The sequence below is a fragment of the Rousettus aegyptiacus genome, unplaced genomic scaffold, assembly GCF_014176215.1.
Source record: "Rousettus aegyptiacus isolate mRouAeg1 unplaced genomic scaffold, mRouAeg1.p scaffold_m13_p_3, whole genome shotgun sequence".
Lineage (NCBI taxonomy): Eukaryota > Metazoa > Chordata > Mammalia > Chiroptera > Pteropodidae > Rousettus > Rousettus aegyptiacus.
Window position 1 is genome coordinate 1,299,031 of NW_023416306.1, and position 20,644 is coordinate 1,319,674.

The 20,644-nt window shown below is 66.0% G+C and overlaps 1 protein-coding gene across 4 annotated transcripts in view; it reads left to right on the forward strand.

Moving 5' to 3' along the window:
- The first annotated feature begins 1,235 nt into the window (after positions 1–1,235).
- Positions 1,236–20,644, forward strand: part of NACC2 (NACC family member 2) — a 60,289-nt gene continuing 40,880 nt past the window's right edge. The window contains exon 1 of one of the 4 annotated variants that reach the window (XM_036239281.1): positions 1,236–1,346. The gene's annotated coding sequence lies outside the window, so the exon portion shown is untranslated. Of the gene's footprint in view, positions 1,347–1,547; positions 5,431–9,140; positions 10,562–13,330; positions 18,683–20,644 lie in introns of those variants that run through there. The other 3 variants (XM_036239283.1, XM_016153031.2, XM_036239282.1) reach the window with 3 other exon arrangements.

The following is a 20,644-nucleotide window of genomic DNA, read 5'->3' on the forward strand; positions in this document are numbered from 1 at the left end:
GGAGCGGCAGTGGGCTGGGCCTGTGGGGTGGGTCCTGGGACTGCGTTTAGGTGTGCGGGAGCTTCTGGGGCCACTCCCAGAGTCCTTGAGCTCATGCTGGTCCCCCCAGAGGGCAACAAGGCACAGGTGAGCTGATGGGGAGTATTTTCTGAGCAGACCTTGGAGCAGGAATTGGGGCGAGTCCACGACCAAGGTCAAGGGCCTAGTGTGAGGCCAGGACCTGGGACTGATCCTAGGTGCACCTTCGGACTTTGTCCTGCAAATGACCTTGGCTGATTGTCCTGCAGGGCTTTACCCTCCCACCCCGGGAAGGGCCCAGACAGTGCTCTGGGGTGGTGGGCGGGCATCTTGCTCTCTACGGGAACCCCTCCTCCCAGTCACCCCATGCTCAGGATTGCTGTCCAGTGTCGCCCATTTTCCTGAGAGGACCCTTTGAGGATGCCCTGAGCCAGGCTGCCTCTAGTCTGGGGGACCACTGCAGCCTGTCCTAAGTCCAGGCCCCAGGGGAGGGTGCGGGCCACCGAGGTAGGGGCGACTATGGGCCCCTTCGGGTGCGTGGCCGGTTTAATTTCAGCGTCCTTGTTTTAAAACTCCCTCTGTCCACAGGCGGGCAGTGCGAGCGACTCCGGAGCCAGGGCGCCCGGATCACACCGGGCCTGAAGCAGCCCCCCCGGCCGCATCTCGTGGTTCCTGGCCCCCCGCAGGAGGCGCCGGCGCCCCGCGGTTCGCCCGAGGACGCTCCCGCACGCCGCTGGCCAAGGCCGCGCACCCCCTGCGGCGGGCAGCCCCACTCGGCGCCGCGTCCCTGAGGCCGCTCGGTGCGCACGCGGCCGCCGCGGGGAGGGGCGCCCCAGGGCCAGAGCGGGCGGGCGTGGCGGGGGGGGGGGCGCTCGGGGCTGTGCGGGGCCGTGCGGTGGCCGGAGGGCCGGGGAGGCCGTGGGTCGGCGCCGCGGTGCGCGTCTGCCCGGCCCGGTGCCCCGCGCAGGGTCGGGTGCCGGGAGCTCGAGAAGGCGGCGCGCAGCGGGGGCGGGGAGCGGCCACCGCTCACCCGGCCCGGGGCCCCCGCTTCCGGGACCCCCCTGGCGCAGCGTCCGCCGTCGCCTGCCCGCAGTCCCACCGCCGCGGGACGCCCCTCCCGGGCGCCCACCTGGCGGCGAGCGCGCGCGCGCCCGGCGCGCTGTCCCTTTAACCGGCCGGCGGCGCCTCCCCCGCGCCCCGCCCCGCGGTGCGGCCGGTGCTGGGCGAGGCCGGAGAAAGTCCATGTGAGCGGAGCGCGCGGACGCCGGAGCACTTCCTGCCGCTGCGGCCGCCGCTGCCGCAGGCCGGACCGGGCCGGGCGCCCGCAGGTACGCCCCGCTTGGCGCCGCCGCACTTCCCCAAACTCCGCGGCGCGGCCGCCCGGGCTGCCGCAGCGCCTGCCGCCGGCCCGCAGCCCAAGTTCGCGCCGCGCGTCGGCCCGCGGAGGCAGCCGCGGCGCCCGGGACCGGGGGAGGCGCCCCGAACCGAACCGAGCCGGGCCGCACCCCGGTGCCACCGAGCGGGGATCCCGGGCGGCGCGCTGCGGGCAGACCCCAGCCCTGGGCGTCTCCCCTCCCGCCGGGTTTCTCCGGACTCTCGCCCCCTCCCCCCGACTGGGCTGACAGAGCCCATCCCTGGGGGTGGGGAGGCTCGGGAGTGTTTGGCCCCGGGCCAGGGCCCAGGGGACACACCCCTCCCTCCCGGGCCGGTGTCCGAGGCCGGCCGCGCGGCTGCGCCACCTTGAGCCTAGAACCTCTCCCTCCGGGCCCCTTTGGGCCCCCTGCGTGGGCATCACTGCCCCGGGCCCCCTCGTGCGGACCCCGGCGGGGGCAAACCGGGGTAGGCCGCAGCGGGCACTCCCCACCTGCGTTCCGCTGCCGGGCCCTGCCGCGCGTGGGGCTCTGGGCCCAGCCCCTTCCCCGGGAAGCTCAGGTGCGCCCTGAGCCGCTTCCCACCCCCCACGGCGCCAGGAGGGCACCCGAGCCGGTGGGTGGTGTGGAGGGTCAGGAGGTCAGAGGTCACCGCCTGGTCTTCTCTTTTGGGCTCCTGAGAAGTTTGGTCTTGGGGCTGGCGTTGCCAACTCTCTCCTGGTGCCCTTTAAACCTGTGGGCTTGCCGCCGTCGGTAGCGTCCCTGGAGCCAGGCTCAGGCCCTCCCGCAGCCGCCCGGGCCCTTCCCGCCCCTCTTAGGGCCTCCGACCGAAGGCTTCTGCTCACTCGGGCTTTTGCCTCCATTCTCGTGGTGTTTCTTGGAACCGGTTGGGCCCCGGGAGTGCGTCCCATGGGGGCCTGGGGGCGGAGGTGCCGTGCAGCCATTCTTCCTGCCCTCTGTGCTCGCTCTAGGGGAGCCTGCCCTCCCGATCACCCTGCAAGCACAGGCGGGGGTGGGGGGAGTGGGGGGGACAGCAGCCCCCCTCCTGCTTCCTGTGCCTGTCTGTCCTGCCCTCCCCGTCCCGCTTGCCCAGATGATGACAGGGGGACGAGGCGGTCCTCAGCGCAGGTGACACGGTGGGTGGTGGCAAGGCGTGCAGGACCCCAGGGGCGGCAGCTTCCGTGAGCCACCCCATTCTGCAGACAGGAAACGAGGCTCGGCAGGAAGGACTTGGTGAGGGGTCAGGCCGCCGCCAGCCTTCCCAGCTTCCAGCAAACCACTTCCCCTTCTCCCCGGGGCCCACCGGGGGCAGCCCGTCTCCCCCCGAGGCCCGCCGGTGTTTTCCCCACGGGTCACCCCGCTGCTGGGTGGCACCTCGTATGGAGCCCGAGCCAAGGAAATAGGAGGCGAGCCCCAAGGTGGCTGGCCCCCCGCGGCTTCGCTGAGCTGGAGGAAGCACAGGAGGAGAACGAGATAGCACTTGTCACCTCCCGGTGGCCAGAGATCTGTTGTCAGTGGTCACACCCAGGGCGGGGACGGTGCTGGCTGTGAGGGCTCTGTCCACCCTCTGCGGTGCGAGGAGAAAGTGTGCGGGGCCGTAACCAAGGTGGGGACCGCAGGCCGCCACCTGCGTGTGGGGACGCCTGCAGCTTCTGGGTCACAGCCACAGCGCTCGGGGCGCTCTCTGGGGGCCGGCCCGGGGCGACGTCTTACAGAACCCTTCCAGCCTCTCCCTGTTTTCCAGTTAAAGCCTGAGCGTGCACGTACGTGGGACAGTGAGGATGTGCGTGCTGAGCTCACCTTCGGGGTTCCTCGTCGCCTCCAGCGGCCTGCTCCCTGGCCTCCGCGGTGGGCGGGGGAGGGGCGCCCAGTAGCAGTCCAGGGATGGAGCAAGCACTGTGGCGTTGGCCCTTTCAGGAATGATCCCAGGGCTCCGCCCCTGTCCCTTTCCTCTGAAGCCCCTGCACCCCGAGAATGCAGAGCTGGGGGGCAGGCTGCACAGGACGTGAGTAGGGCCAGACCTCAGCCACTGGGCCTGTTCCCTGCAGCCCACGTCAGCAGGTCCGGTCTGCGCCTGCACCACCCCGAAATGCCCCCTTCCGTCCCCGGGGCCCTGCCTCGTCCTGCGCCCTCCCGGCTCGTGCCGTCCCGGGCCGTGGGCCGCGGGCCGCCGTGGCTGGGCGCAGTGTGGCGGGTGTCCGCAGTCACTGCAGAGCACCAGCACGCTCTCATGAGGACCAGGGCCGCCTCTGCACCCCCAGTGCACTGGGCAGGTCTGGGCCCGGCTCATTCCTGGGGCCAGTGTCCCCAAGGGGCACCCAGGGCCGAGGAATCTGGGGCTGGCCTTCCAGGCCTGCTCTTTCGATGGGGAACAAAGCCCTGTAGTGTGGTACCACTGAGAGGTGTTTCCAACGCAGGGACAGGTGCCAGCGGCCGCTGGCTAGGCCCAGAGTTGCTCCTGGCGGGCAGGGGCTGCCCAGAGCCTGCCCCACCGAGATGCTGGTAAGGTCTGGGTGGGTCTGGGGCCTGTCCGGCGGCTGGCGTGGGCAGCGGGACCCGTTTAGGGCTGGCCCGCTTGGGCCTTGAGCCGTCCCGGCCAGGCCGCCTGCCCGTAGGGTGTGCGTGCCGTGCCCTTGCTGGGCACCCCCTTCCTGTGTGGTGTGCTTTTCCAGCCCCTGCCCCCCGCCTTCCCTGAGGTGAGCACTGGCCCTCGGGGAACAATGGTTAAGAGCCAGGGCTTTCATTCGGGTCTGCACCCCGATTCGGAGCTGTGTGTGGCCCCCATCACGACCCCCGTACTTCTCCCTCCTGCCCACCTGGCTGCCTCTTCCTCTGAGTTCCCCAGCCACCCAGGTGTGTCTGCAAGGTCATGCCCTCCGGCCTTTCCTGGCCTTGGGCTGCCGCCTGGGAAAACCACTTAACAGGGCTCGAGGCACCGCTCACCTCCGGGTGCTGCTGCTTCTGCTTTAGCGAAATTCTCCCCAGGCCTGGCTGGGATGAGGTCATTAGCAAAACATGCGGAGGGGCTGGCCGCAGGCTCCCTGAGCATGTCACGGTGCCACCTGCAGCTGCTGGAGCCCTGGGAGCTGGGCCGCCTCCTCCTCAGCCTCTGGCCTTTGTCTTTAAAATTCAGGTTTCGGAAGCGGGTGGCCTGGGGCGAGGGTCTCTGTGAGGGGCGGCGGGGTGGACACACAGGGGTCTGAAGTGTCTGGGACGAGAACTTCGGAGCTGGGCTCTGGAGGCCTGTGGTTGGCACCCGCAGAGCGGGGAGCAGCACCCAGGACGAGCACGGGGGCACCCATCAAGGCCTGGCAGGGGAAGGGAGGGCGAGGGAGGGGGGCTCTCTGGGCCCTGCCCCACCCCTGGCTGGCCGGGCCATGTCCAGGCAGGGGGCAGTCCTGTGGGAGCTCCGCAGTCTCCCCCAGGTCACGGCCAGCCCAAGGCCGGGAGTCTGGGTGGGTAACGGCTCCCTCTGTGCCTCGCCTGGCCCGGCCTGCACCTTGGGATGCTACTTAGTAGCTTCCATATTCCGAGCTGGGAGGCTGGTGGCTAGCGGCCCAGTGTATGTGGGGGGGCGGCCTCTGTGCAGGATGGGCTTGGCCTGAGGGCCTCTCAACATGCCCCCTCCCAGGAAGCTGGCTGGAGCCAGCATGGTTGCACGCCCCTTTAAGGAGAGGCTGCTCCTCCGTCTCCAGGGAGGATGGAGGCATACTTTGCTCCAGGCCGCTTCTCTGGCCCGTGGGGAGCAGAGGCTGGCTCTGGGTCTCTCTGAAGGAATCCTGCCCCTCCCCCTCGGCCCTGGGCTCTGCAGGGAGGGCATTTGGCCATGGATGGGCTGGGAGCTCCTGGGCCCCGCCCAGTGCCTGCCCCTGCTCCTGGGAAGCAGGCTGGGCCGGGGCGGGGCGGCAGGGGCCTGAAAGTGTCCATATATAGTCACTGGGGTGAGCAGTGAGCTGGGCTGCTGGGGCTATGTCCCCTGCCCAGGGTAGGCCGGCCCACTGTCTCAGCCACTGGGTCCCTGAGGTTGGCCTGGACCTAGGAGGTAGGTGCTAAGAGTGCTGGATTTGCTAAGAAGCATCAGATACAGCAGTAGGCCCAGGCTGGGTGCTCTAGGAGTGTTTGTTGATTGAAAATAAAAATTTCCTGGGCCCTTGGCAGTCAGAGCCAAGTGTATTCTGGAGACACACCTTTGAAAATTGGAGGCAGTAACATGTGGCTGCCCCGCCGGAGCTGTCGGGGGCCCCTCACTGCAGGCGTTGGGGGTGCGATGCCTGCTCGTCCACAGCCCCCACCCCTCGCCCCACAAAAGTCTCCCCTGGTTGTAGTGGCTCCCCTAGTTACAGAGGAGATGTCCCCTCCCCATCCCCACGGCCCTGGGGGGCTTCTGCCCCAGTGGCTGGAATTTTCTGAAGACGGGTATTTTCTGGAGTCTGGCCAGGGAGCAGGGGGGGCTGCCGGGGTGTCTGGAGGAAAGCCCCCCAACCCCTGCTCGAGCAGAAGGAATTGGGTCTGGGTCATTCTCCCCTCCGGGGGTCCCTGGCCCTCCGCAGCTGCCCCGGCCCGGTCTTTGCCTGTCCTTGTCCCTGTGCCGAGACGGGAGAAGTGGCCGCCTCTGCTGTGCGCCGGACTTTCGTGCTCTTAGAAAAATCACGACGTTAACACGGTTTTGCTCGTTTAATTTAGTTTCCGTTGCTCTGCTAAGCGCCTTTGTTAAATTTTGTATATTGATACTTTTTGTTGTTGTCAGCAGTTTTTTATTCCTTTTTTTTTTTTTTTTTGGATATAAAGCCATTAGGGTGAGAGAAGATTAAAAAGATACATTACAATTAAAATGTTAATGAAATCTGCATCATACAACTTTTGAAACCCTTTAGGCATTAATCTTGCCTGCGTCCTGTCCATTAACTTGGCTCCTTGTTCCACACTGACCCCTGCTGAGAGATTTGTGCTATAATTGGATTTTTTTTTAATAAAAAAAAAAGGAAAAAAAAGCTTTTAAGAAAATAGAGGTTGAGTGGTGGCCTCAGCTCCTAGACACAGAGGAAGGCATGGAGGAGGGACGTGGTCACCGGCCAGCTGAGCGGGCGCCGGGCCCTCCACCGCCCTGGCCCGTCCTGAGCCGCCGGCCCCCGCAAGCTCCTGGCCTGTCCTCTCTCCTTCCCCGCGGTGCCATGTGGGCCCTGTCCCCGCTGTCACCCCAGGGTGACACTGAGCATGAACTTGTGCTTAATGCAGTATATGTATTCCGGGTCCCAGCCAGGCCCCCCATGTCACCTTCCAGGGGTCTGGCTCCCAGGCTGTGGGACGTGCCACGGGCCACAGTCGGGCAGGGAGCGCAGGAGTCGGGGTGCAGTCACGATCCTGGGGAGAGGAGGTCGAGACGTGCCATGGTGAGGGGTGACAGGTGTGCCCCTGTCCAGGCCCACGTACTGTGTGGAGGCCTGGCCTTGTGAGTGCTGGGGTCTCCGGTGCGAGGCTGGGGAGGGAGCCCCAGGAAGGTCTCCACACAGACTTGCCCTTGACTGTGGCCGGAGCCAGTGGGGGCTCAGACGTGGGTGGCCCCCTGGCCTGGGCGAGGCTCGGGCAGGGCGCGGGGCGCGGCGGCTTTGGCGGGCCTCGGTGCTGCTGCCGGCACAACCGTCAGGCCGGGAAGCTGGTCAGGTGGTTGGCGGTGGGGCTGCAACAGACAGATTTCATGTCTGTGTGTTTTTGCAACACCTTTCTATAAAGGGAAACATAATTTAAAATATGATTACTTAGTGTTGTAACAGCCGCCTCAGCGCTCCACGCTATGTCGAGATCATTATCAGAGGCTGATATTAACTTGCAAAGAATATTATGCAAATTGCCCGCTAGAAGCCTTCTCCCAGGATGCGAATGGGGGGGTCCCTCTGGGGGCGACGCCGTCCCTGGCTCACCGAACAGCAGCCCCTGGGCTGTGTCTCAGGACACTGAGGGGAGTCTGTCCCCTCTCCCCACAGCTGGCCTCACCCCTTTTCCGTGGCATGGGGGCCATCTGAGCAGGAGGGATGCAGACGGGGCTCTGGAGCAGGGCGAGCGCCGGGGGCCCAGGGCCCTCGTCTCGCCTGCCACCAGGTCCGGGAAGCTTCCTGAGTGAGCGTTGGCTCCGTGCAGGGACCTGGCAGGCGGGTGTGGTCCTTAACTGAGGTCAGTTTTAGTTAACAGTGACAGGCCCTGGGAGTGACTGGACCTGGGGACTCATGAGCTCCCCGCGTCAATCCCTGAGGACCTCCACGGTCCTATTGACCGACTTAACACCTGGCTTTGCAGCTTGCAGGGCTGCGGCAGCCCCAGGGGAAAACGATGGCTGCGGGGGGCAGGGCAGAGTCTGAAGGCGGCCCCCTTCTTTACCAAGAGAAGTGCCCCCCTTCAGCTCCCCAGCTGGGGAGGGGGCTGCAGGAGAGCAGCTTTAAGGCTCTTCTGACCGAATGCACTGTCTCCCTGTAATGGTGGAGTTGCACAGGGCTAGTTTTGGGTGACGACGTCCCCGACCCCACACAGTGGGAGGACCGTTCATGGGCACTCAGAGACGCCGTCCACTGTCAGCCGCAGAGGCCGAGTGCTGCCCCCGATGCCCACCGCCGTGCCAGCCGCCCTCGGTCCTCGGGTCGCACACCTGCACTTGCCGCTAAAGTGAACGGTGAGGTCGGGGAGCAGGGTGCCTGGCGTGGGTTGTCACCCCGCAGGCCACTCAGGAGCAGACAGCGCCTTGCCGACAGCGAGGACTAGACGGGGCCTGGACAGTTCCTGGGACCATCCAGAGCCGTCCTCAGCCGAGTGGCCGCTGCCCACAGGGCCGGGGTTTGGGGGGAGCGCTGTCTTGTGACTCGAACCCCGCTCCTCGTGGCACTGCAGTGGGACCCTGGGCCAACGCTGCGGCCTTCCTGAGCCTCAGTGTCCCCATGTGTGATGTGGGGAAAGCAGACCGAGCTTTGAAGGAGAAGCGAGCGGGGTGCACCCCATGTCTCATCGCCACAGTGGCCCCAAAAAGGCCACCTCGTGGGCTCTGCGTTTCGGCTTCGAGGGCAGGGAGGGGGCTGCACCTGCCTTCGCTTTCCCCCCTTTCCTGCCAGGCCCGCTCCCCACCCCACCGGCTGTGGCTTGCCCCCCTACCTTGCACCTGCTGGTCTTGGGGTTCCCGTGGATCTGTCAGCTCCAGGAGGGCAGCAGGGTTTGTTTCCTGTTGGGAGGGGACAGGCCGGAAGGACGGTGTGGCCCTGTGAGCACCCTGGAGCTTTGAGGGACTGTGTCACTGTCCCAGGGTCCGTGTGGCAGTAAATCTGTGGCCTGAAACAACACACTGACTCTCGCCACAGCCGGAGGCCACGGGTCCGAAGCCAAGCCGTGGGCGGGGCGGGCTCCTCCGCGGGGCTCTCGCGGAGACCTCACCTCGCCCAGCTTCTGGTGGCGCCAGCCGTCCTGGCGTCCCTCGGCTTGTAGACACGTCACTCCCATCTGTGCGTCCCTTGTCACTGGCGTGCCTTCTCTCTGCGCCTGTGTCCAAACGTCCCTCTTCTTATCAGGACGCCAGTCGTTGGGCATAGGGCCCTCCCTAACCCAGGGCCTTCTCATCCTGCGGTCCTCGGCTGACTGCATCTGAAAGACCGTGTGCTCACCTCGGTTCCCATACTGAGGTCCACGCTGAGGTCCTGGGCGGCCCCGGGGGAGGGGCGCCTCGTAGGAATGCTGCAGTGCCTGGAGGGGGTGGGGTGGGGTGGGGTGGGAGGCTGTCTTGGAAGTGGGGGCAGGCCTTGCTGAGACAGCCGTCTGGCTCCTCCCTGCGCTGCCCAGAGGGAGGGCGGCCAGACCCGGACCGAGCGCCGTGCGGGGCGCCGAGGGCCCGCGCGGGCTGCGGAGTCCAGAGCAGCTCTGCTTGCGGGAGCAGAGCCGGGGTGCAGGGCAGGAAACGGGGACACTGACGGCGGAGCGTCTTCCCGAGGCGGTGTCTGCCGTTATGTAAGTTTGGGGACAGGAGGCAGAATTTGTGTTAATTGTCGTAACCCAGTTTAGTCGGCCGTCCGTGTCACGCGAAGGGGCCTGCGGGGCCGGGCGCACAGCCACAGCGGGGGCCAGCGGGGCCGGGCCTGGCCGCGCGGCCGCGTGGCCCTCGCGTGCCCCCGTCCTGTTTCTCTTCCGTCCCCCAAGAAGGACAGTCAGACCATGAAATTTGGGGAAATAATGAGGAAATCAGGCAGAGGGAAAGGCAGGTGGCCCTGCTGCAGGACGGGGCCCCAGGCCGCAGGGTGGGGGTGCCGAGGAGCAGTGCCGTCCTTGGGGTCCAAACCAGCCCAGACCTCGGGGGGCCCTGCTGCTCACCGAGGACCCCGAGAAGCAGGGCTGGGTCTGGTGGGCGGGGCAGAGGCCTCGGGCCTCTCCTGGCGGGGAGTGGAGTCCCCTGGGTCTCCCGTCCAGCCCTCCAAGCCGAGCAGAACAAGCTCCTGCACCGGCCCGGCCACAGAGGTCGTGGGGGCCACCCCATGGGGGTGCCGTGGGCCTCTGCTCAGAGTCCCGATCGCCTGGGAGAATGGAGGGCCCCTGCCAAACACCCCGGAGTCGGTCCCTGCCTGCGCTTGGGGGCCTCTGGGTGTTCGGGGTGTCCCCCCCGTCCCCTGTCCCATCACACTCCGGACACGGGGCCTCTGCTGCTCAAGCCCAGAAGGCCAGCCATACTCAGGGGTGCGCTCCTGAAGGGTTTAGAGGTCTGGCTGAGGATCGGGGCTCCAGGGTCAGGCAGCCCTCCTCCAGGGCGGGGGGCACAGCGACCATGTGCTCCAGCCCAACGGTCCCGGAAGGCGGCCTCCTGGGCAGGCAGGTCCAGCGGTCATGGGGCAGGTGTCGTGCCCCGCCCTCCGCCCAGCACGGGCAGCAGGGGACACTGGCTCTGGTGTCTAAGGAAACGTAACAAACAGACGTTTAACTTAGAGAAACCGCGTACCGAACCAGACCTCTGTGCAGAACCATCTGGGAGCGAGTGAGTCCTGCAAACTCCCGGTGTCCCACTGAAACGAGGGCTGCCCGCTGTCCACCCGCACAGCCCTGCGGTCACCGAGAGCCGGACAGCCCGGCTGCCCGCCGACCGCCCGGCCAGCTTTCACCGCGACAACCTTGACAGCTGGACGATCGGGTGGACTCACTTTCCAGGCACCTGTCAGGTCTGCTTTTAAAATGTTAATTTAAAAAATTGTAGTTACTGATACAGAAAATCGACCAATTTAACCAGGGGTGAGCGCACAGCTCGGTGGCATCAGGCAGAGTCACACTGTGTGTGGCCGTCACCACCATCCTCTCCAGAACTTTCCATTTTCCCAAACGGAACTCTGTCCCTGTTAAACTCTCACTCCCGGCCCCTCCCCCGACCCCCCCCCCCCCGCCTACTTCCTGTCTCTGTGGATCTGACCCCTCTGGGGACCACCGTGAGTGGGGTCACCCGGACGTGTCCTTCCATGACCGGCTCGCTTCACTGAGCGCCGTGTCCTCCAGGTCCATACACGCCGTGGCCGGTGTCGAGACTTCCTTCCTTTTAAGGCTGAGTGACAGTCCGCCACGTGGCTGGGTCCCATTTGGCTTGTCCATCCCTCTGTTGATGGCCCGTGAGCTATGTTCCTCTTTGTTCCTGTGGATGTGGATATGCGTGGTTTTGAGTCTCGTGTCTGTTGGGCTCCTTCCATCTGGAAGGTTCCGTGGTCTTTCCTCGCCTCTCGTGACCTGGACTCTGGAGTCTAGGCCAGTTTTCAGAACGCCCCCATCCGGGTCGGGCTGAGGCTGCTTGGTGATGCACAGCAGTGTGTCTCGGGCAGCCACGTCACGGCCATGTGACTGTCCTGTTGTCCTGTCGTGGTCACTCTGGGGGAGTTTTGTCCGACGCCTGTGTTTCCTAAACAGCTGGTACCAGCCGGGCCCGTGGTCACGGCGGGGGGCCAGGGCAGGACCGGATGCTGGGGCGGGGCGGGGAGCAGGCGGGCCGCACCTGACCCTGTGCGCGTGCAAGGACGTGGGCCTTGGGCCTAGGAGCGAGGACCGTTGAGTGCCCAGCGACGAGGGACCTGAATGAGTGACGTTGAGGACAGGTCTCATCCTGGCTGGCCAGCGGCCGTGCCTGTCCAGCGTCCTGAGTCCAGAGGCTCTGAGCCCAGTGCCGGGCTGCGTGTGGGGAGGTCATAGGGGCTGTGCCCAATCCGGCGCCCCTCCTGCCCCCGAGCTTGGGGGAGCGGCCTCCTCAGCCCCGAGCTGCTCCTGGGCCATCCTGGTTCTCAGTGGACGGACGTCGTTTGAGCCCGAGCAGACCTGTGCGAAGCCAGCGTGTCCCGTTCCCTCGGAGGCGGGGTCAAGGTCAGGGTCGGTGGGGTGGGGGTCGTGGAAGAAACCACAGACCAGGCAGTCTAGAGAGTAGGAGGGTGTGCCGTCCTGGTTGAAGCCCCACGTCAGCATGTCACAGGGCCGCACTCCCTGCGGAGGCGCTCGGGGACGGTCCCTTTTGCCTCCTGGCCACTCTGCTCCCACCCTCGCCTCCTCCGCGTGTCCCTCTCAGGAGGACAGTAGCCGTTGGCTTTAGCGCTCACCCTCAGTCACGTGGGACCGCATCCTGACCAATGCCATCGGCCAAGGCCTTAGTTTCATGTAACGTTCAGAGGTTCTGGGTGGACGTGGATTTGGGGGGGACCTAGTCAGCCCAGTGCAGGAGCGAAGGCCACATTGTCCGCCCGCCCTGTCCCCCTTCTCTTCCTTCCCGCGCCCCTGGTCCCAGAGCAGTGAGCTGTCCTGTGTCCCCCCGTCTCCCGCTGGGCCCCCAGCCCTGACCTCCTGTCCGGTCTCTGCTGGGGGCTGCGAGGGGTCGGGCAGGCTGGCTCTGTCGCAGGCGCTGGGGCCGGTGGCCTGAGGTGTCCACCCTCCGGCAGGGCTGGTGTCCACATCGGGTCAGGGGGGTCGCGTTTCATGGCGGCCGCGTGGGCAGGAGTCGCGGTGGCTGTAAAGCGCTGAGGCTCACCCCTCTCGCTTGGAAACCTGACGGGTCGGAGGCCGTCCACGCGACATCCCCGGCGTGGGCTGCACGGGGGGCAGAACGAGCAAAAGAGCCAGCCGCTTGCGGGGGGGCCTCTGGTTTCCCCGGCGGGGGGACCAGACGCCGGGGGCGGGGTCGGCGGGGTCGGGGTCGGCCGGGGCACCGTTCTGGCTGGGAGCCCGCCCCACCCTGTGTGCACTGGGCACACAGCGCGAAGGCCGAGGGTTCAGCTCTGCACACCGGCCTGTCCGTGGGGGCCAGGGGGCCTCAGGACTGGGGTTGGGGTGCCAGCAGGGGAGGTGCTGCCCGGTGGCAGGCGGGGGCCCTGCCAGGCGCCCTACAGGGGGGCGCGTCACTGCTGAGCATTCCCCAGGGAGTCGGGGGGCCCCTATGGGTGTGCCACAGGCATGGGGGCACGAGGCCTTGCCAGCAGCCGGAGGGCACGGGGCAGGGGCTCGGAATGGCACTGCCGGCCTCTCCCCTGTCATCAGAGCCCTGTGGCCGCTTCGAGGAGACGCCCCTCCCCCCCACCCTGCACGGTGTCCTGGGTGGCGCTGGCCTTGCTTCTGAAGAGGTGGCCCAGAGCTGCTGGCCAGTCATGCCAGGACCGAGGGCCTGTGGGCAGTGCCTGACTCCCCTGCCCCCCGTCTCCACGGGAGGGAACAGGGCCCAGAGGGGTCGGGTCGCAGAGCAGAGCGGGGCATGGGGCACCGGTGCACAGGGGTGGTTTTCTGGGGTTCCGGGGTGCTGCCGCTGGTGGGCCCGTGTGGGACAGACAGCGGGAGCCCAGGGCGGCCGCGGTCACCAGCTGCACCCGCCCTGGCACTGCCAGCTTACCTGGAGCGGGGCGGCTCCACCGGGAACCAGCAGGGAGGGGCAGGGGCGGGGGGGAGGGGTGGCGGGCGAGGGCGTGGCCCGGGGGGGGCCTAGGTGTCCCCCAGGTTTCGGTTCCTCTGGCTATGTCTTCACTGCGCTTTCGTAATAATTATAACGGAGCGAGCCGCGCACGGGCTTGTCCAGGCCCGCAGCTGTGATTACATTACAGACGCTGATTTCCAAGAAGCCTCACCAGGGAGCTCGTCAGAGCCGCAGTGGAGGCCGCGGGCCGAGCCGCGGCCCGAGCCGCCTTCCCGGACGCCGCCCGCGGGAGCGGTGCCGGAGGGCCGGGCGGGGGCGTCTGCCCGCCCCTGTCCTGACCCCTGTGGCCACCGGGCTGCCTGGCCAGGGGCGTGTGCAGGTGCCTCGTTGGTTAGCTCGTTAGCTCCGCCGAGTGCACACGTGGACGCCGTCTGCTGGGGGCCTGGGAGGGCCGGGGGTGCCGACCGGGTCCCCCACCCCCTCGGGAACTCCGCCGGGGCCCTTGTTGGTTCCGGGATCTATGAGCCCGGATGGACATGTTTCTCTTCCCGGAGGGTGTTTGAGGTCCTTGGCCCGGGGCCGTGGGGTCCCAGGTCAGTGCCTCTGCCCCCTCCGTTCATCTGCGCCACCACAGCCAGGGTTAGGGGTCCCTGTGCCTCCTGCGGGGGCCGGGGGGCACCCTAGGCTTTCCGCATGCCCATCCCCAGGCCCGTCCCCAGGCCCAGCCCTCCGCTCACGCTGGCTCCGGCCCAGGCCGATGTGGGGCGGGGCCACAGCTGCCCGTGACAGAGATAGCTCGGTGCGGCCTGGGCCCAGAGTGCTCTTGTCCGGGGAGCACGGGCAGTGTGGCCGCTCGCTCGCTCCGTGTTCAAAAGCCCAGCCTCACGCCAGTGCTGGCCGCGCTCCTTCTCAGTGCCGGCCTTCCCGTGCCCCCCGTTTGCGTCCCCTGCAGCCGCCTGGCTCAGGGGCCTGGCTGGTATCCTCTCCTGTGCCCCGTCTGCTTCAGGTATCAGGGCCCCCATGCGTCTTGAGAGGAGACCCCCCCATACCTGGTCGTCCCCCCAGAACAACAGTGCAAGCAGGAGCCCCGCGCAGCACGCGCTGTGCCGTCTGGACCGGGGACGGTTCACGCGTGACGTGGAGCTGATGATGATGTTTAAGACCCGCTGCAGCGAGCGAGCTGCGGGTGCTGGGGGTGCTGGGGGTGCCGGCCCCCTGTAAAGGGCCCCATGGGGCGATGGAGGGAGGAGGGGTCGCAGCTCCAGGTGCGCCCCCCTGTGTGTGGACCTGGGCCTCCCCCGCCCCTCGTCATCCGTCCAGTCCAACCAGAGGCGAGGAGGGCGGGCCGGGGTCCCCGGCCCTGGGCTGCTCCCTGCCTCCAGGCTGTACCCTGACACAGCCCCAGGCTGAAGGACACGGCCAAGGGCGTCCTGGGGTGCAGGCTCTGCTCTGCCGGCCAGCCCCGGGGTCCAGCCTCGCGCTGGTGGGGAGCGTCCCCAGTCTAGAAGCCAGAGGTGACAGCCGGCAGATCCTGTGGTCGGCCAAGGCCGCTTGTGTCTGGGGGTCCCACGCGGCCCCCCGGCCCCCGTCGCCCACCTTATGCCCAGGACGGAGCCGAGGTGTGGGGGCCCGTGGATTTCATGCTCTGCCCTAAGCTCGCAAAGCCATGACCAAGGTCCAGAGGGTTTTGAAACTTGTGCGTAGGTTGCTTAGACATAACACTGAAAATTCTATGATAAAAAACCGTTAACAGAGGGATAGCATTAACCGGACTTTCTCCTCGGAAGGCACCGCTGTGACGTTGTGACGAGCAGCTTCACAGCCAGTGCCCAGGCTGCTGCCCTCCCCTTGGGTCGCCCTGCAAGTGCTGCTGTCAGCAGCTCGGCCCCGCAGCCTGCAAAGGTGCGCGCACACCCCGCCTGCTGGGAGCGCAGACCCCGAGCACAGGCCTTGAGCACAGGCTTCGCCTATGCTTACTGCCTGAGACCCGGGGGAGGGCAAGGGCAAGGTCAGGGCAAGCCCAGCCCCTCCGCCAGCTTCCAGCCCTGGGACTCACAGGTGTGCAGGTGTGCCCTGGGGCAGGTGTTCCCTGGGGACTCCTCCACTCCTTCAGGATCTTATCTGTCCTCTGGGCCCTTGGGGCCTTCTACTTCCAGCCGGCTGGCTAGTATGACACCTGCTTCCAGCCTGGAAGTAGGACCTGGGGGTGTGTGTGTGTGGGGGGGGGGGTGATCAGCGGGAGCAGTTGCCTGCAGCTGACCCCGCCCACCACGCTGGCAGACCCTCCTGGTCTCCTTAGCCCAGCCTGCCTTCTGCAGCGAGGACTGTGCCTTTTGGACTTGGACGTCTGGCCTGCAGGTGCCGGGCCCCCGCCCCCATTCTTTCCGAGCTTCCCTTTCTTGATCGACTTGCAGATTCTTCAGCTGTGCTGACCACCCAGCCTTCGCTTCACAGGATGATGGAGGCCTTTTGAAGTCTGGATTTCACTGAAATCCAGTTTGTCAGCAACTGCCTCGATGGTGGGTGGTGTCTGTGGGCTGTTGGGAGCTTTTCGCCGAAGGCCACGTAGCTCTTCTGTTCTCGAGGCCTGACTTTTGTGCCTTTCACCCGTATGAGGTAAAGTTTTAACCGTGATAAAATATACGTAGCGTGAAATCGACCATCTCCACCAGGGTGAGGGCACGCACAGCCCAGTGGCATCCGGCGCAGTCACACTGTGTGCGGCCGTCACCACCGTCCCCTCCAGGACTTTCCGTCTTCCCAGCTGGAACTCTGTCCCCATTAAACTCTCACCCCCAGCCCCACTGCCCACTTCCTGTCTCTGTGGGTCTGACCCCTCTGGGGACCTCCCGTGAGTGGGTCCCACGGGACGTGCCCGTTCGTGACCGGCTCGCTTCACTGAGCACCGTGTCCTCCAGGTCCAGCCGTGCCATGGCCGGTGTCGGGACTTCCTCTTAAGACTGAGTGGCAGCCCACGGTTTCGGCAGGAACGCTGGTTTAGAGCGTTTAAGGAACTGAGTGTTTCTAGTCACTGAAGGAAGAATTTTGGATTCAGACTGTTCAGTTAGTTGCAGAATTGCTTAATGTCCCACGGGGCCAGGAAACCATACCCTTCGGGGTTCCGGTCGCCAGTTGCATCTCTTTAGGGCGCAGATCTGAGAGAAAACCGGTCACAGAGTCTGGGATGGACTCGGCATCAGCGATGTGACGTCATCCCTCAGGGCCTGCGAGGCGGGCGCTCTGGCCGCACAGGAAGGACATGGTCACCGCGGTCTCTGTGGTCATCGGTCTTAGCAGTGCCCTCTGTGACCGGATCGTGCCCCAGCCGGGAGGGCCCTGGGGTGCGGCCGCAGTGCCAAGGCTCCAGGGGTGACCCCCCCCACCCCGTTATGTCCTTGGGCTCCCCCGCGGGGCCCCACGTTCTCTGCGCACGGTCAGCCTGTCTGGCTGGGTCTGGGTGTAGCGGGCCCCATGCCCGGGGGACCGCTGCCGTGGCCTGGGCTGGTCCCGAGCCTGGGAGGAGGCGCCGTGCGCAAACGCCCCCATGTTTGCCGAGCCCAGTGCACGTGCAGAGCCAGGGCTGCGTGGAGGAGGAGGAGGGAAAACCTCCCCGAAGTCCCTGAGCAGACCCGCACGGTCCCGTATCACCCGCCGGCTCTCCCTCATCGCGGTCAGCGTGGACCATGGTCAGTGGCCTGTGACCTCAGGGGCCTGAAGGCATCTGGACACCTGTCCGCGTTCCTGTGGGGTGACAGCTGTCCAAGGGCTGAGCCCGGGCAGGGCGACGTGAATGGGCAAGTGTCCAGCGGCCCTCTGTGTGGAAAGCCCTGCTGCCGGCCTCTGGGGAGCAGAAGCCGCCGGACGGACCGCGCCGGCCTGGCGGGCGTCAGCGCCTGCACAGAGCCACTGCGTGACACCGTGGCCGCTGTGGCTGCTATGGCCGCAGAGTGAGGACGTGAGCCGGAGGTGTAGACGGGCCTGGGGGAGTCGTGCTCGGTCCGCGCTTCACCCCGGCAGGCTGGCTCCGGACTGGACTAGTGGGTGCTTCTCGCCTTGGAGAGGAGGCCCACGGGAGGGATCGGGTGACCCCAGGGCCCCGACCGAAGCCGCTCCGGACGCCTCCTCACGCGCACACAGGCCTCCGGGGCGCTCCGGGCAGCGGGCCCCACCTTCTTTGTCGCGGGGTCTGATTCGGAAAGGGTGAAGCGGTGTCGTTATCGGAGGTGGACTCTCGCTGGAGGACAGTGAGCAGCCTGAGCCTGGCTGCCCGTTAGTCAAGGGGACAGCAGAGCGTCTTAAGCAATCTCAGAAACCAGGGCCAGCTTTGTGAGGAAGTGAAGCTGCTTCGGGTGTGAAGAACTTTAAGAAAAGCGAGTGTCGAGGACGTGCCCATCAGTGCAGAGCGGGGGAAGCCACTCCGGGCACACGCGGGGCCGCCCGCAGGGGCCGGTGGCTTCCCCTGCGGCACCGGTGGCCCCCAGGGCCGGCGGCGGGCTCAGCTTCCGGGTGTAATGCTGGCCCCAAAGACGCGTCACCTGACTGTAGGAGGACCGCCTTGTGAACAAACCCATCCACACGCACCGAGCACGCTTGGCCCGACGTGCACCACCTCGGGGCTTGGTCTCGGACGCGGTGTTCGCGGGGATGGCCCGCCTCCCGCATCTCTCTCCTGGCCTCTTTCACACACTGGGACGACCCGACTCTTCGCTTTCGGACAAAGTGCCTCTCTTCCCCGTGACTGTGGACACGCCCCCTGTGACACACAGTTGGCCCTCGAACAGTGCGGGGTCAGGGACGCCAAGCCCAGGCCGTTGGAAATCCGAGCGTGATGTCAGCTCCTGCAAACTGAACGACGAATGGCCAGCTGCTGCGTGGGAGCCTCACGGGTGACGTGGCGTGATGTACCCACCGGTGAACATGTGTGTTGTATGTCCTGAGTACTGTGTGCCGTGATCTTACAGTGACCTAAGCTGGAGAACAGACGTCATTAAGAAAATCGCCAGGAGGGGGAAGTACATTTACGGCACCACGTGGCCCAAACCCGCGTGCACACGGCTGCGTTCAGCCGAACTTGGATCTGCGGTCACCCCTCTCGGCCACCGCAGCCCTCACGGTGTCCCCACAGTACGAATTATGCCCTTTAACTTCTGTGACCAACTTCTCTCTGACAAGGAGGGCCGCCGGCGACAAGGGGAAGAAGTGGGGACCAGCTCGGCTCACGCCAGCGTCGGTGCTTCGGGCGCAGCCGGCTGCACCTGGCAGGGCCCCCATGCGGGGACACACGTGCACACGCACGCACACACACACCTCCCATCGTGGGCGTGCGAATAAGAAGCAGGAGTTGGGGTTTTAAACTCTGCTCGCTGATCGGTTTCGACCCCCTATGACGAGTCCTCGGCTGTCCACACGGGCTCAGGTAAGCAAGCCGAGCACTGATGCGGGGTCGCGAAGGGGACCAGGGTTTTGGATGTTTTATGGTGACACGCAGAGCGACTCTTCGGTTTTTTTCAGGGCTCTGCATTTTGAGCTGATGGTAGAGTCTGGTGCAGCTGTGACTAGTAAGTGCGGAGCGAAAAGACACGCAGAAGTGGTCTGTCCCCGGGACGCAGCGTTGCGGGCGGTGGAGAGGAGCAGGGGCCGTGGTGCGTGGGCGCGTGGGCGGGGCCGAGGTGTGTGGGCGGGGCCGCGGCGCGTGGGCGGGGCCACCGGCGCATGGGCGGGGCCGAGGTGTGTGGGCGGGGCCGCGGCGTTTCTGGGGCTGTGTTCCGCCCACCCTGAGTCTCTGGAGCACGTTGAGACATTGAGACGTTGAGACGTTGGGGCTAAAGTTTGCCGTTTCATTTTTTGCTCTTTTCTTTTGTTGTCGTTTCTCCGTTTCTCTTCTTCTCGCCTTCCAGTAAACAGTTTTAAAAACATCCTTTTGCTGCATCCGTAGTTTTTTTCTTTCCGAAACGACAGCTCGAGGTGCAAGCCGCGTGCCGCCAGGTCCGCCGCGCACTGCCCGTGCCGCAGCGTTCGGTGCACTGGGCGCCGCGCAGCCATCCGCCTGGCTTGTAGGCCGTTCCACCGATCCAGACGGAAACCCCGCCGCGCGGGCGGCCCCTCCGGCCCCCCCCCACCCCTGGTGCCCCGGCCCCTCCGGCCTCCCCTCCCCTCCCCGCGCGCCCTGCTGCCCCTGCTCGCAGCGCCGGGCACTGGTCGGCTCCGCCTCTGTGACGCGTGGCGCGTGGCCTTCCGCGCGCGGCGTTTCCCGCCGAGCCTCGTGTTTCCAAGGGTGTGCGTCGGCGCCTCGCTCTCCTGGGAAGGCCGATTTCGTCCCCGCCTCCTGTGCTGACATGGAGCCGTCTCCACCTCGCGGCCGCAGTGAACGCCCTCGGGGTGCGCGGGCCGAGCCTCCGTTTCTCCGGGGCACGCGCCCGGCTCCCCGTTTCCCCGTGGAGGCCGCCCGTTCCGTGCCCGCCCCGAGTCTCTGCTCCGTCGTCTCCCCTCCCAGCCGCTCCGGCGGGCGCGAGGTGCCGTCCACGTGGCCCCGATGCGCTTCCCCCGGGGGCGCGTGGCGTGCCGAGCGCGTCCACGTGTGCGCCGGACGCTCGCGTCTCTGCTTTGGAGCGCGCTTTCCCCACGTAGAGCAACGTTTGGCTTTTGTGTCTCGATGGTTGAGTTGCCGGCGTGCTTCGCGTAGGCGTAGACGCAGGTCTCGTCTGTGTGGCGTGCACGCGTCCCTCCAGCCCGGTGGTGCCCTCGGACGCGCAAACGTCTGTCGTGCCCACGAAGCCAGCTCACCTTTCTCAGGCCTTGTGTCTGGAGTGCGGCAGGGGTCCCTCTCGTCTCCGGCACGCGCTCCCCAGTCGGCCGAGCTCCGTGCTTTGAAAGGCCCGTCCTCCTCCCACTGAGGGGTCTGGGTGCCCTCGCCGGCCGCAGACCCGCGGGGCCATCACTAGACTGTCGCTCCTCTCCCACGGATCTCTGTCAGTCCGCACGCGGGGTCCACGGGCGCGGTTGCTGTAGCTTGGCAGCGTTCCGTGGAATCGGGAGGTACGAGGGCTCCAACGTCACTCTCTGTCCGGGGTCCCTGGCTCTTCGACGTGGCTTGTCAGTGTCTGCAAAGGCATCAGCCGGGGCTTTGATTAAGATTGCATTGAATCCGTAGATAAATTTGGGGGAGTATTCCTGTCTTAACGGTATTAGCTCTCATAACTCATGAGCATGGGTGTCTTTCCATTTATTTAGATTATTTAGTTTCTTTCAACACAGTTGTGTTTTGCAAGTACAAATCTTTCACTACTTTTGTTAAATTTATTCCAAAGTGTTTTATGTTTTTTTGACGTCGTGGCAAGTGGAATCGCTCAGTAAATTTCACTGCCAGGCTGTTCATCGT